The following is a 16,830-nucleotide window of genomic DNA, read 5'->3' as shown; positions in this document are numbered from 1 at the left end:
AGAGAATTATCAGACTCCTGGATTCCTTTTGGGAACTGAATATTCCTTGAAATGTCAAGGAATAAAGAATCCATGGTTTTTCTCCTAGCCATGTGTGGAAATTCAACAACAATTTAATGGAGCAAATTATTATTACTTCCACAATCTCACTCTTTCCTCAACAAAAATAGTTGCTTTCATCAGGAAGAATATTCCACAAGCATCTTCACCACTTAGTTAATTTTAATTTGCCTTCATTATGTGTATAAGGATTACTAAACTTCCTGAAACGTCCTCTTTGGTACTCTGAGGAAAGATGTTTTATAAACAAAAGTTGGTTTTAAAAACAATAACACACCAGACTTGCTGGGAGTGTGAGTTAGAGGAGACACCACAAATGTTGTTCCAATGGTTCCCAAATGCAAGTTCTCAGATTGTGCCTCAGTGGGAGTCTGACTTTGCACCACTTCACATTAAAACCATCCCTTACCCTATGATTATGACCTTCTAAATTTACGTTAAAAGGTTTTTTCCTTTTATGAAAATGATGTTGATCAGAGATTGTGGTGTTTTTATTTTATTTTATTTATTTATTTTTGGCTGCGTTGGTTCTTCACTGCTGCACACACGCTTTCTCTAGTTGCAGCAAGCAGGGACTGCTCTTCGTTGCGGTGCACGGGCTTCTCATTGCGGTGGCTTCTCTTGTTGCAGAGCACGGGCTCTAGGTGCGTGGGCTTCAGTAGTTGTGGCTCGCGGGCTCTAGAGCGCAGGCTCAGTAGTTGTGGTTCACTGGCTTAGTTGCTCTGCGGCATGTGTGATCTTCCTGGACCAGGGCTCGAAACCATGTCCCCTACATTGGCAGGCGGATTCTTAACCACTGCGCCACTCGGGAAGTCCCGAGACTGTAGTGTTTTTAAATGGTCTTATTTTGTTCCCTAAATATTTTTTGAAATATTATTGGTCTGTGAAATCTAAAAGTCTGGGAACCACACTTTTTAGAAGATCTCTTCTTAATCCTAAGGCTTTTTCACTGAATCACAGAATATTATGACCATCCAGTGCCAGTTGTCATTCTCTTTAACCAACACTATTATATTTGATGTATTCAACCACCCCCTTCTTCCTAAAACTCCCCTCAATGAACAGGCTTCAGTGGCACACACACCCAAAAAGCAAAAAAACAAAAAATCAACAGTTTTTCTCCTCTGATTGCTCCTCTATTGCTTTCCTTGTTGGCAGTTCTATTTCACCAAATGAAAAATTATAAGTGTGAGCCTTCCTAAAGATACTTTCTCCCCCTTCCTGCCTCCTTTCTCCCATTCTCTCCCTTTTTCCTTCCCTGCCTCCCTCTTTCTCTCTCATTAAATTGTAATAGGAATGCTTACCATGAAATCTACCCTCTTAACACATATTAAAGCACACAATGTCGGCTCTTCTCTTTATTTCTACTCATTCTTTCTGGGAACTGCTGTCTTCAGACCTTCATCACCACCCCCATGCTGATGACTTTCAACACTTTAGACTGGAGAGCTTAAACCACCAGAGTTCCAACAGTCTACAAGCCATTTGCACCAACAACTTTCCATCTTCCACAATGAACTCATTTTTTTCTCCATCAAACTAGCTTAACCTCACAAATTTCCAGTTTCCATCAAGTACTTTACTGGCAACCAAAACCTCATTGTTCTTTTATCCCTCCTTCTCTTTCATCTTCTAAATCCAGTCACTCCTCAAGTCCATTTTTCAAAATTTCAACACAAACTTTGGAGTAAAAAAGACATAGATTTGATTGTAGACTCTGACTTAATAGTTATGAAAACTTTGGACAAATTACTTACTGTTATAGACTGAATGTTTGTGTTCCCCCACCCCCACCACAAATTCATGTATTGAAGCCCTAACACCTAATGTGATAGTATTTGGATATGGGGCCTTTGGGAGGTAATTAAGGTTAGATAAGTTCATGAGAGCAGGGCTCTCATGATGGGATTAGTGCCCTTATAAGAAGAGACACCAGAAAGCCCACTTGCCCTCTCTCTCCCTGTAAGCACAGAGTGAGATGCTGGCCACCTACCAGCCAAGAGGAGTACTCAGAATAAAACATACCTCACCAGCACCTTGATCATGGATTTCCCAGCCTCCAGAATCATAAGAAGTAATTTTCTATTGTTTAAGCTGTCCAGTCTATGGTATTTTGTATGGTTGCCCAAGCCAACTAAAACATGTACCTCCTCTGGGCCTTTGTAAATTGTGACCAGTAATACCTACCCTGCTGGAAAATATTAGTTCCTTCTTTTCTCCATCCCCATTACTACCAACTCACCTGAGGCCCTCATCTGCTAACTGCTAGACTAGCCGAGGTTCCTAGTCTTCCCTTATTCTACTCTATCCTGCATGCCACAATCACATTAGTAGTCAAAGAAATCAAATCAATATGTCATTGCAATTCCTCAGAGCTCTGAATTGTTTCCCACTTAACTACTGGATAAAGTTTAAATTCCTAGATCTGGCATTAAAGTATTTCAGAGTACCTTTAATGCTATCTATTCAATTTTTCTCTCCAAGAAACACTTCTGCAGGATGGTTTTCACTAATCCCTTTCAAAATTGCCTTCCTCAGTCTAGAAGGTACTTAACCTCCTTTCTGTCTACCAAGATTCACTCTTCAAGTTACCCCTACTCCAGTAGGTCTTCTATAGCTTCTCCAGAAACTCTGCCTTCTAGACTTCTACTCCTCATTTTGATACCTTCCATGGCTCAACTGCATTATGTAAGGATGTGTTACCATGTCACCTAAGAAAGCAGACTTCTGGGGAGCAAGACCTGTCTTACATGACTTCTCTATAATCCTCAACACCCAGCACAATGACACACACACAGTCAATTCTTAAGAAATACTACTGAATTAATGTGATACACCATCACTTGATATAAACAGCTCATGTTCCTTTTATTCTTGTTTTTAGTTACAAAATGTTTCAAATATATAGCAAACTCTAGAGAATAACAATAAGCACCCCAATTTTTAGATTGTCATGTTTGCTTTCAAAATTTTAAGGCAATAATACTTTGCAGATGCTGCTGAGGTCTTTTGTGCCTCTTCCTGTTGCCATTTCCAACCTCTTTCCCTGAAGGTATTCATTTAGATATGTGTCTTTACCATTAACATTTTAATACTTCGACTACTCATATATCTGGCCATAGATGCTACTTTCTGTGTTTTTAAAATTTATGTAAGGGACTCTAGTCACACTGGGTCCTGAGATGAAGACAATGAGAACAGAGCCTCTAGCAAACTCCCAATGGACATGCAGTCATAACAGGCCATCCTGAGTGAAACAAGGGTGAGGAGAGGACTTGTAGGAGGTGAGGGCAGAAAGGATCAGTATGCTGCTGTTTGAAAACCCATCAAAAAGGATAAAAGAACAGAAGCAAGAAGATCAGGACGCTACTGCAATAACACTGCCATGTGGCTGACAGGGTTGTGGTGCTCTGGCCAGGTGTCAGGTCGGAACTTCTGAGGTGGGAGAGCCAAGTTCAGGACAATGGTCCACCAGAGACTGCCTGGCTCCACATAATATCAATCAGCGAGAGCTCTCCCAGAGATCTCCATCTCAAGGCTACGACCCAGATCCACTCAATGACCAGCATGTTCCAGTGCTGGACACCCAATGCCAAGCAACTAGGAAGACCAGAACACAACTCCACCCATTAGCAGAGAGGCTGCATAAAATCATACTAAATTCACAGGCACCCCAAAACACACCACCGCTCATGGTCCTGCCCACAAGAAAGACAAGATCCAGCCTCATCAACCAGAACACAGGCACCAGTACCCTCCACCAGGAGGCCTACACAACCCACTGAACCAACCTTAGCCACTGGGGGCAGACACCAAAAATAAAAGAAACTACAAACCTACAGCCTGTGAAAAGGAAACCTCAAACACAGCAAGTTAAGCAAATGAGAAGACAGAGAAACACACAGCAGATGAAGGAGCAAGGTAAAAACCCACCAGACCAAACAAATGAAGAGGAGATAGGCATACCCAAAAGAAAATTCAGAATAATGATAGTAAAGATGACCAAAATCTTGGAAATAGAAAGGAGAAAATACAAGAAACATTTAAGGGCTTCCCTGGTGGCAAAGTGGTTGAGAGTCCGCCTGCCGATGCAGGGGACATGGGTTCGTGCCCCGGTGCAGAAAGATCCCACATGCCGTGGAGCAGCTAGGCCCGTGAGCCATGGCCTCTGAGCCTGTGGTCCAGAGCCTGTGCTCTGCAATGGGAGAGGTCACAACAGTGAGAGGCCTGCATACAGAAAAAAAAAAAAAAGAATTGAGGACAGTCTCAGAGACCTCTGGGACAATATTAAATGTACCAATATTCAAATTATAGGGGTCCCAGAGGAAGAAGAGAAAAAGTAAGGGACTGAGAAAATATTTGAAGAGATTATAGTTGAAAACTTCCCAAATATGGAAAAGGGAATAGTCAATCAAGTCCAGGAAATGCAGAGAGTCCCATACAAGATAAATCCAAGGAGAAACGCGCCAAGACACATATTAACCAAACTATCAAAAATAAAATACAAAGAAAAAATATTTAAAGCAGCAAGGGAAACACAACATACAAGGGAATCCCCATAAGGTTAAGAGCTGACCTTTCAGCAGAAACTCTGCAAGCCAAAAGGGATCTGCAGGACATATTTAAAGTGATGAAAGGGAAATACCTACAACCAAGATTACTCTATCCAGCAAGGACCTCATTCAGCTTCAACAGAGAAATTAAAAACTTTACAGGCAAGCAAAAGCTAAGAGAATTCAGCACCACCAAACCAGCTTTACAACAAATGCTAAAGGAACTGCTCTAGGCAGGAAACACAAGAGAAGGAAAAGAACTACAATAACAAACCCAAAACAATTAAGAAAATGATAATAGGAACATACATATCAATAATTACCTTAAATTTAAATGCATTAAATGCTCCAACCAAAAGACATAGACTGGCTGAATGGACACAAAACAACACTGTATATATGCTGTCTACAAGAGACCCATTACAGACCTAGGAACACAGCCACAGTGAAAGTGAGGGGATGGAAAAAGATATACCTTGCAAATGAAAATCAAAAGAAAGCTGGAGTAACAATTCTCATATCAGACAAACTACACTTTAAAATAAAGACTATTACAAGAGACAAAGAAGGACACTACAAAATGATCAAGAGACCAATCCAAGAAGAAGATATAACAATTGTAAATATTTATGCACCCAACATAGAAGCACTTCAATACATAGGGCAAATGCTAACAGCCATAAAAGGGGAAATCAACAGTAACACAATCATAGTAGGGGACTTTAACACCCCACTTTCACCAATGGAAGATCATCCAAAATGAAAATAAATAAGGAAACACAAGCTTTAAATGATACATTAAATAAGATAGACTTAATTGATATTTATAGGACATTCCATCCCAAAACAACAGAAGAGACTTTCTTCTCAAGTGCTCATGCAACATTCTCCAGGATAGATCATATCTTGGGTTACAAATCAAGCCCTGGTAAATTTAAGAAAATTGAAATCGTGTCAAGTCTCTTTTCCGACCACAATGTTATGAGACTAGATATCAATTACAGGGAAAAAAATCTGTAAAAATTAAAAACACATGGAGGTTAAACAATACATTACTTAATAACCAAGAGATCACTGAAGAAATCAAAGAAGAAATCAAAAAATACCTAGAAACAAGTGACAGTGAAAACACGATGACCCAAAACCTATGGGATGCAGCAAAAGCAGTTCTAAGAGGGAAGTTTATAGCAATACAATCCTACCTGAAGGAACAAGAAACATGTCAAATAAACAACCTAACCTTACACGTAAAGCAATTAGAGAAAGAAGAACAAAAAAAACCCAAAGTTAGCAGAAGGACAGAAATCATAAAGATCAGATCAGAAATAAATGAAAAAGAAATGAAGGAAACAATAGCAAAGATCAATAAAACTAAAAGCTGGTTCTTTGAGAAGATAAACAAAATTCATAAACCATTAGCCAAACTCATAAAGAAAAAAAGGGAGAAGACACACAGCAATAGAATTAGAAATGAAAAAAGAGAAATAAAAACTGACCCTGCAGAAATACAAAGGATCATGAGATATTACTACAAGCAACTCTATGCCAATAAAATGGACAACCTGGAAGAAATGGACAAATTCTTAGAAAAGCACAACCTTCCAAGACTGAGCCAGGAAGAAACAGATAATATAAACTGACCAATCACAAGCACGGAAATTGAAACTGTGATTAAAACTCTTCCAACAAACAAAAGCCCAGGACCAAATAGATTCACAAGCAAATGTTACCAAACATTTAGAGAAGAGCTAACACCTATCCTTCTCAAACTCTTCCAAAATATAGCAGAGGGAGGAACACTCCCAAACTCATTCTACGAGGCCACAATCACCCTGATACCAAAACCAGACAAAGATGTCACAAAGAAAGAAAACTACAGGCCTAAATCACTGATGAGTATAGATGCAAAAATCCTCAACAAAATACTAGCAGACAGAATCCATCAGCACATTAAAAGGATCATACACCATGATCAAGTGGGGTTTATCCCAGGAATGCAAGGATTCTTCAATATACGCATATCAATCAATGTGATACACCATATTAACAAACTGAAAAAGAAAAACGATATGATCATCACAATAGATGCAGAAAAAGCTTTTGACAAAATTCAACACCCATTTTTGATAAAACCACTCCAGAAAGTAGGCACAAAGAGAACTTAGCTCAACATGACAAAGGCCATATAAGACAAACCCGCAACCAACATCATTCTCAATGGTGAAAAACTGAAACCATTCTCTAAGATCAGGAACAAGACAAGGTTGCCCACTCTCACCACTATAATGCAACATAGTTTTGGAAGTTTTAGCCACAGCAGTCAGAGAAGAAAATAAAATAAAAGCAATCCAAATCAGAAAGGAAGAAGTAAAGCTTCTGTTTTGCAGATGACATGATACTATACATAGAGAATCCTAAAGATGCTACCAGAAAACTACGGGAGCTAATCAATGAATTTGGTAAAGTAGCAGGATACAAAATTAATGCACAGAAATCTCTTGCATTCCTATAGACTAGTGATGAAGAATCTGAAAGGGAAATTAAGGAAACATTCCCATTTACCACTGCAACAAAAAGAATAAAATATCTAGGAATAAACCTACCTAAGGAGACAAAAGACCTGTATGCGGAAAACTATAAGACACTGATGAAAGAAATTAAAGACGATACAAACAGATGGAGAGATATACCATGTTCTTGGATTGGAATAATCAACATTGTGAAAATGACTATACTACCCAAAGCAATCTACAGATTCACTACAGTCCCTATCAAACTACCAATGGCAGTTTTCACAAAACTAGAACAAAAATTTCACAATTTGTATGGAAACACAAAAGACCCCCAATAACCAAAGCAATCTTGAGAAAGAAAAACAGAGCTGGAGGAATCAGGCTCCCAGACTTCAGACTATATTACAAAGCTACAGTAATAAAGACAGTATGGTACTGGCACAAAAACAGAAATATAGATCAATGGAACAGGATAGAAAGCCCAGGGATAAACCCATGCATATATGGTCACCTTATCTTTGATAAAGGATGCAAGAATATACAACAGAGAAAAGACAGCCTCTTCAGTAAGTGGTGCTCGGAAAACTGGACAGCTACATGTAAAAGAGGAAATTAGAACACTTCCTAACACCATACACAAAAATAAACTCAAAATGGCTTAAAGACCTAAATGTAAGGCCAGACACTATCAAACTCTTAGAGGAACACATAGGCAGAACACTCCTCTATGATATAAATCACAGCAGGATCTTTTTTGACCCACGTCCTAGAGAAATGGAAATAAAAACAAAATAAAGTAATGAAACTTAAAATCTTTTGCACAGCAAAGAAAAAATTAAACAAGATCAAAAGACAACCCTCAGAATGGGAGTAAATATTTGCAAATGAAGCAACTGACAAAGGATTAATCTCCAAAATTTACAAGCAGCTCATGCAGCTCAATATCATAAAAGAAAACAACCCAATCCAAAAATAGGCTGAAGACCTAAACAGACATTTCTCCAAGGAAGATATACAGATTGCCAACAAACTCATGAAAGGATGTTCAACATCACTAATCATTAGAGAAATGCAAATCAAAAGTACAATGAGGTATCATCTCACACCAGTAAGAATGGCCATCATCAAAAAATCTACAAACAATAAATGCTGGAGAGGGTGTGGAGAAAAGGAACCCTCTTGCACTGTTGGTGGGAATGTCAACTGATACAGCCACTATGGAGAACAGTTTGGAGGTTCCTTAAAAAAGTAAAAGTAGAACTACCATACGACCCAGCAATCCCACTACTTGGCATATACCCTGAGAAAACCATAATTCAAAAACAGTCATGTCATAGTTGAAACTGCTTGAAGAAATTCAGCTGAATGAAAAACAGAATCTTGTTCCTGTGGGCAGCTGGATGAAAAGTTTGAAGCTTTGTTGTTGTTGAGAACACTGATCCTTCTCACCAAGCTATTCAGAATACTCTGGTCTCCCAAGGCAATGCGGAAGCAGGAAGCAGAGATGGAAGATTTCCTCAGACAGCAAGTTTCTCAGCACAGGTTGGAAAAACAAACAAAAAAGTGCCTAGGATTTTAGGCTATATCATTGACTCAGGAAAAAAAAAAAAAAGGACTTTAAACTGTCTTTTTGGGATCGAAGGGAAGATGGCGGAAGAGTAAGACGCGGAGATCACCTTCCTCTCCACAGATACACCAGAAATACATCTACACGTGGAACAACTCCTGCAGAACACCTACTGAAGGCTGGCAGAAGACCTCAGACCTCCCAAAAGGCAAGAAACTCCCCACGTACCTGGGTAGGGCAAAAGGAAAAAAGAATAAACAGAGACAAAAGAATAGGGACGGCACCTGCACCAGTGGGAGGGAGCTGTGAAGGAGGAAAAGTTTCCACACACTAGGAAGCCCCTTCGCGGGCGGAGACTGCGGGAGGCGGAGGGGGGAGCTTCGAAGCCGCGGAGGAGTGCACAGCAACGGGTGCGGAGGGCAAAGCGGGGAGATTCCCGCACAGAGGATCGGTGCCGACCGGCACTCACCAGCCCGAGAGGCTTGTCTGCTCACCCGCCGGGACGGGCGGGGCTGCGAGCTGAGGCTCTGAGGCTAGGGTTTCGGTTTCGGACGGAGCGCAGGGAGAGGACTGGGGTTGGCGGCTTGAACATAGCCTGAAGGGGTTAGTACACCACAGCTAGCCGGGAGGGAGTCCGGGGAAAAGCCTGCACCTGCCGAAGAGGCAAGAGACTTTTTCTTCCCTCTTTGTTTCCTGGTGCGTGAGGAGAGAGGTTTAAGAACGCTGCTTAAAGGAACTCCAGAGACGGGCGCGAGCCGCGGCTGAAAGCGCGGACCCCAGAGACGGGTGCGAGCCGCGGCTGAGGGCGCGGACCCCAGAGACGGGCGCGAGCCGCGGCTGAGGGCGCGGACCCCAGAGACGGGCGCGAGCCGCGGCTGAGGGCGCTGACTCCAGAGACGGGCGCAAGCCGCGGCTGGAGGCGCGGACCCCAAGGCGGGCGGGAGACGTTGGGGCTGCTGCTGCCGCCACCAAGGGGCCTGTGTGCGAGCGCAGGTCGCTCTCCACTCCCCTCTTCCGCGGAGCCTGTGCAGCCCGCCACTGCCGGGTTCCCGGGATCCGGAGACGACTTCCCCGGGAGAGCGCACGGCGGGCCTCGGGCTGGTGCAGAGTCACGCCGGACTTTGCCGCCGCAGGCCCGCCCCGCATTCCGTGCCCCTCCCTCCCCGCTGCCGGCCTCCGTACGCCAGAACCCCCGAATCAGCGGCTCCTTTAACCCCGTCCTGTCTGAGCAAAAAACAGACGCCCTCCAGCGACCTACACGCAGAGGCAGGGCCAAATCCAAAGCTGAGCCCCTTGGAGCTGTGAGAACAAAGAAGAGAAAGGGAAATCTCTCCCAGCAGCCTCAGAAGCAGCGGATTAAAGCTCCACAATCAACTTGATGTACCCTGCATCTGTGGAATACATGAATAGACAGCCAATCATCCCAAATTAAGGAGGTGGACTTTGGGAGCAAGATCTATGATTTTTCTCCCTATTCCTCTTTTTGTGAATGTGTATGTGTATGCTTCGGTGTGAGATCTTGTCTGTATAGTCTTGCTTCCACCATTTGTCCTAGGTTCTATCCGTCCATGGTTTTTTCTTAAAATTTTTTTTCTTAAGAATCAATTTTAATTTTAAGAACGTTATTATACTTTACCTTCGTCCTTTCTTTCTTTCTTTCCTTCCTTCCTTCCCTCCTTTAGACAACGAATCATCCCAAATTGAGGAGGTGGTCTCTGACAGCAAGATTTATGATTTTTCCCCCTTTACCTCTTTTTGTGAGGGCGTATGTGTACGCTTCTGTGTAAGACTTTGTCTGTATAGCTTTGCTTCCAACATTTGTCCTAAGGTTCTATCCGTCCCTTTTTTTTTTTTCTAATTAAGAATTTTTTAATTCAATAACTTTATTATACTCTATTTTATTTTTACTGTATCTTCTTTCTGTTTTCCCTTCTTTCCGTCCTTCCTTCCTTCCTCCCTCCCTCCTTTCGTTCCTTCTTGCCTTCTTTCCTTCCTTGCTTCTTTCTTTCTTCCTTCCTTCCTTCCTTCCTTCCCTCCTTCCTTCCCTCCTTTAGACAACGAATCATCCCAAATTGAGGAGGTGGTCTCTGACAGCAAGATTTATGATTTTTCCCCCTTTACCTCTTTTTGTGAGGGTGTATGTGTACGCTTCTGTGTAAGACTTTGTCTGTACAGCTTTGCTTCCAACATTTGTCCTAAGGTTCTATCCGTCCTTTTTTTTTTTTTTTTCTAATTAAGAATTTTTTAATTCAATAACTTTATTATACTTTATTTTATTTTTACTGTATCTTCTTTCTTTTGTTTTTCCTTCTTTCCCTCCTTCCTTCCTCCCTCCTTCCCTCCCTCCTTTCATTCCTTCTTGCCTTCTTTCCTTCTTTGCTTCTTTCTTTCTTCCTTCCTTCCTTCCTTCCTTCCCTCCTTCCTTCCCTCCTTTCCTTCTTTCTTTCCTCATACGTCTACTAATTCCCTCTACTTTTTCTCCCTTTTATTCTGAGCCGTGTGGATGAAAGGCTCTTGGTGCTCCAGCCAGGAGGCAGGGCTCTCCCTCTGAGGTAGGAGAGCCAACTTCAAGACACTGGTTCACAAGAGACCTCCCAGCTCCAGATAATATCAAACGGCGAAAATCTCCCAGAGACCTCCATCTTAACACCAGCACCCAGCTTCACTCAACGACCAGCAAGCCACAGTGCTGGACAACCTGTGCCAAACAACTAGCAAAACAGGAACACAACCCCACCCATTAGCAGAGAGGCTGCCTAAAATCATAATAAGGCCACAGACACCCCAAAACACACCACCAGACGTGAACCTGCCCACTAGAGAGACAAGATCCAGCCTCTTCCACCACAACACAGGCACTAGTCCCCTCCACCAGGAAGCCTACACAACCCACTGAACCAACCTTAGCCACTGGAGACAGACATCAAAAACAGGAGGAACTACGAACCTGCAGCCTGCAAAAAGGAGACCCCAAACACAGTAAGATAAGCAAAATGAGAAAACAGAAAAACACACAGCAGATAAAGGAGCAAGATAAAAATGCACCAGACCTAACAAATGAAGAGGAAATAGGCAGTCTACCTGAAAAAGAATTCAGAATAATGATAGTAAGGTTGATCCGAAATCTTGGAGATAGAATGGACAATAGAATGGACAAAATGCAAGAATCAGTTAACAAGGACCTAGAAGAACTAAAGATGAAACAAGCAACGATGAACAACACAATAAATGAAATTAAAAATACTCTAGATGGGATCAATAGCAGAATAACTGAGGCAGAAGAACGGATAAGTGACCTGGAAGATAAAATAGTGGAAATAACTACTGCAGAGCAGAATAAAGAAAAAAGAATGAAAAGAACTGAGGACAGTCTCAGAGACCTCTGGGACAACATTAAACGCACCAACATTCGAATTATAGGGGTTCCAGAAGAAGAAGAGAAAAAGAAAGGGACTGAGAAAATATTTGAAGAGATTATAGTTGAAAACTTCCCTAATATGGGAAAGGAAATAGTTAATCAAGTCCAGGAAGCACAGAGAGTCCCATACAGGATAAATACAAGGAGAAATACGCCAAGACACATATTAATCAAACTGTCAAAAATTAAGTACAAAGAAAGCATATTAAAAGCAGCAAGGGAAAAACAACAAATAACACATAAGGGAATCCCCATAAGGTTAACAGCTGATCTTTCAGCAGAAACCCTACAAGCCAGAAGGGAGTGGCAGGACATACTGAAAGTGATGAAGGAGAAAAACCTGCAACCAAGACTACTCTACCCAGCAAGGATTTCATTCAGATTTGATGGAGAAATAAAAACCTTTACAGACAAGCAAAAGCTGAGAGAGTTCAGCACCACCAAACCAGCTTTACAACAAATGCTAAAGGATCTTCTCTAGGCAAGAAACACAAGAGAAGGAAAAGACCTATAATAACGAACCCAAAACAATATAGAAAATGGGAATAGGAACATACATATCGATAATTACCTTAAATGTAAATGGACTAAATGCTCCCACCAAAAGACACAGATTAGCTGAATGGATACAAAAACAAGACCCTTACATATGCTGTCTACAAGAGACCCACTTCAGACCTAGAGACACATACAGACTAAAAGTAAGGGGATGGAAAAAGATATTCCACGCAAATGGAAACCAAAAGAAAGCTGGAGTAGCAATTCTCATATCAGACAAAATAGACTTTAAAATAAGGACTATTAAAAGAGACAAAGAAGGACACTACATAATGATCAAGGGATCGATCCAAGAAGAAGATATAACAATTGTAAATATTTATGCACCCAACATAGGAGCACCTCAATACATAAGGCAAATACTAACAGCCATAAAAGGGGAAATTGACAGTAACACATTCATAGTAGGGGACTTAAACACCCCACTTTCACCCATGGACAGATCATCCAAAATGAAAATAAATAAGGAAACACAAGCTTTAAATGATACATTAAACAAGATGGACTTAATTGATATTTATAGGACACTCCATCCAAAAACAACAGAATACACATTTTTCTCAAGTGCTCACGGAACATTCTCCAGGATAGATCATATCTTGGGTCACAAATCAAGCCTTGGCAAATTTAAGAAAATTGAAATTGTATCAAGTATCTTTTCTGACCACAACGCCATGAGACTAGATATCAATTACAGGAAAAGATCTGTAAAAAATACAAACACATGGAGGCTAAACAATACACTACTTAATAATGAAGTGATCACTGAAGAAATCAAAGAGGAAATCAAAAAATACCTAGAAACAAATGACAATGGAGACACAACGACCCAAAACCTGTGGGATGCAGCAAAAGCAGTTCTAAGGGGGAAGTTTATAGCAATACAAGCCCACCTTAAGAAGCAGGAAACATCTAGAATAAACAACCTAACCTTGCACCTCAAGCAATTAGAGAAAGAAGAACAAAAAAACCCCAAAGCTAGCAGAAGGAAAGAAATCATAAAAATCAGATCAGAAATAAATGAAAAAGAAATGAAGGAAACAATAGCAAAGATCAATGAAACTAAAAGCTGGTTCTTTGAGAAGATAAACAAAATAGATAAACCACTAGCCAGACTTATCAAGAAAAAAAGGGAGAAGACTCAAATCAATAGAATTAGAAATGAAAAAGGAGAGGTAACAACTGACACTGCAGAAATAAAAGAGATCATGAGAGATTACTACAAGCAACTCTATGCCAATAAAATGGACAATCTGGAAGAAATGGACAAATTCTTAGAAATGCACAACCTGCCAAGACTGAATCAGGAAGAAATAGAAAATATGAACAGACCAATCACAAGCACTGAAATTGAAACTGTGATTAAAAATCTTCCAACAAAGAAAAGCCCAGGACCAGATGGCTTCACAGGCGAATTCTATCAAACATTTAGAGAAGAGCTAACACCTATCCTTCTCAAACTCTTCCAAAATATAGCAGAGGGAGGAACACTCCCAAACTCATTCTACGAGGCCACCATCACCTTGATACCAAAACCAGGCAAGGATGTCACAAAGAAAGAAAACTACAGACCAATATCACTGATGAACATAGATGCAAAAATCCTCAACAAAATACTAGCAAACAGAATCCAACAGCACATTAAAAGGATCATACACCATGATCAGGTGGGGTTTGTTCCAGGAATGCAAGGATTCTTCAATATACGCAAATCTATCAATGTGATAAACCATATTAACAAACTGAAGGAGAAAAACCATATGATCATCTCAATAGATGCAGAGAAAGCTTTTGACAAAATTCAACACCCATTTATGATAAAAACCCTGCAGAAAGTAGGCATAGAGGGAACTTTCCTCAACATAATAAAGGCCATATACGACAAGCCCACAGCAAACATCATCCTCAATGGTGAAAAACTGAAAGCATTTCCACTAAGATCAGGAACAAGACAAGGGTGCCCACTCTCACCACTCTTATTCAACATAGTTTTGGAAGTTTTAGCCACAGCAATCAGAGAAGAGAAGGAAATAAAAGGAATACAAATCGGAAAAGAAGAAGTAAAGCTGTCACTGTTTGCAGATGACATGATCCTATACATAGAGAATCCTAAAGATGCTACCAGAAAACTACTAGAGCTAATCAATGAATTTGGTAAAGTAGCAGGATACAAAATTAATGCACAGAAATCTCTGGCATTCCTATATACTAATGATGAAAAATCTGAAAGTGAAATCAAGAAAACACTCCCATTTACCATTGCAACAAAAAGAATAAAATATCTAGGAATAAACCTACCTAAGGAGACAAAAGACCTGTATGCAGAAAACTATAAGACACTGATGAAAGAAATTAAAGATGATACAAATAGATGGAGACATATACCATGTTCTTGGATTGGAAGAATCAACATTGTGAAAATGACTCTACTACCCAAAGCAATCTATAGATTCAATGCAATCCCTATCAAACTACCACTGGCATTTTTCACAGAACTAGAACAAAAAATTTCGCAATTTGTATGGAAACACAAAAGACCCCGAATAGCCAAAGCAATCTTGAGAACAAAAAAAGGAACTGGAGGAATCAGGCTCCCTGACTTCAGACTATACTACAAAGCTACAGTTATCAAGACAGTATGGTACTGGCACAAAAACAGAAAGATAGATCAATGGAACAGGATAGAAAGCCCAGAGATAAACCCATGCACATATGGACACCTTATCTTTGATAAAGGTGGCAGGAATGTACAGTGGAAAAAGGACAGCCTCTTCAATAAATGGTGCTGGGAAAACTGGACAGGTACATGTAAAAGAATGAAATTAGAACACTCCCTAACACCATACACAAAAATAAGCTCAAAATGGATTAAAGACCTAAATATAAGGCCAGAAACTATCAAACTATTAGAGGAAAACATAGGCAGAACACTCTATGACATAAATCACAGCAAGATCCTTTCTGACCCACCCCCTAGAGTAATGGAATTAAAAACAAAAATAAACAAATGGGACCTAATGAAACTTCAAAGCTTTTGCACAGCAAAGGAAACCATAAACAAGACCAAAAGACAACCCTCAGAATGGGAGAAAATATTTGCAAATGAAGCAACTGACAAAGGATTAATCTCCAAAATTTACAAGCAGCTCATGCAGCTCAACAACAAAAAAACAAACAACCCAATCCAAAAATGGGCAGAAGACCTAAATAGACATTTCTCCAAAGAAGATATACAGACTGCCAACAAACACATGAAAGAATGCTCAACATCATTAATCATTAGAGAAATGCAAATCAAAACTACAATGAGATATCATCTCACACCAGTCAGAATGGCCATCATCAATAAATCTAGAAACAATAAATGCTGGAGAGGGTGTGGAGAAAAGGGAACCCTCTTGCACTGTTGGTGGGAATGTGAATTGGTTCAGCCACTATGGAGAACAGTATGGAGGTTCCTTAAAAAACTACAAATAGAACTACCATATGACCCAGCAATCCCACTACTGGGCATATACCCTGAGAAAACCGAAATTCAAAAAGAGTCATGTACCAAAATGTTCATCGCAGCTCTATTTACAATAGCCCGGAGATGGAAACAACCTAAGTGCCCATCATCGGATGAATGGATAAAGAAGATGTGGCACATATATACAATGGAATATTACTCAGCCATAAAAAGAAACAAAATTGAGCTATTTATAATGAGGTGGATAGACCTAGAGTCTGTCATACACAGTGAAGTAAGTCAGAAAGAAAAAGACAAATACAGTATGCTAACACATATATATGGAATTTAAGAAAAAAAAAATGTCATGAAGAACCTAGGGGTAAGGCAGGAATAAAGACGCAGACCTCCTAGAGAACGGACTTGAGGTTATGGGGAGGGGGAAGGGTGAGCTGTGACGGGGCGAGAGAGAGTCATGGACATATACACACTAACAAACGTAGTAAGGTAGATAGCTAGTGGGAAGCAGCCGCATGGCACGGGGATATTGGCTCGGTGCTCTGTGACAGCCTGGAGGGGTGGGATAGGGAGGGTGGGAGGGAGGGAGACGCAAGAGGGAAGAGATATGGGAACATATGTATATGTATAACTGATTCACTTTGTTATAAAGCAGAAACTAACACACCATTGTAAAGTAATTATACCCCAATAAA

Source organism: Delphinus delphis, chromosome 2 (assembly GCF_949987515.2).
Source record: "Delphinus delphis chromosome 2, mDelDel1.2, whole genome shotgun sequence".
Taxonomy (NCBI): Eukaryota; Metazoa; Chordata; class Mammalia; order Artiodactyla; family Delphinidae; genus Delphinus; species Delphinus delphis.
The sequence above is the reverse complement of the archived record's forward strand: the minus strand, read 5'-3'. Positions refer to the sequence as shown.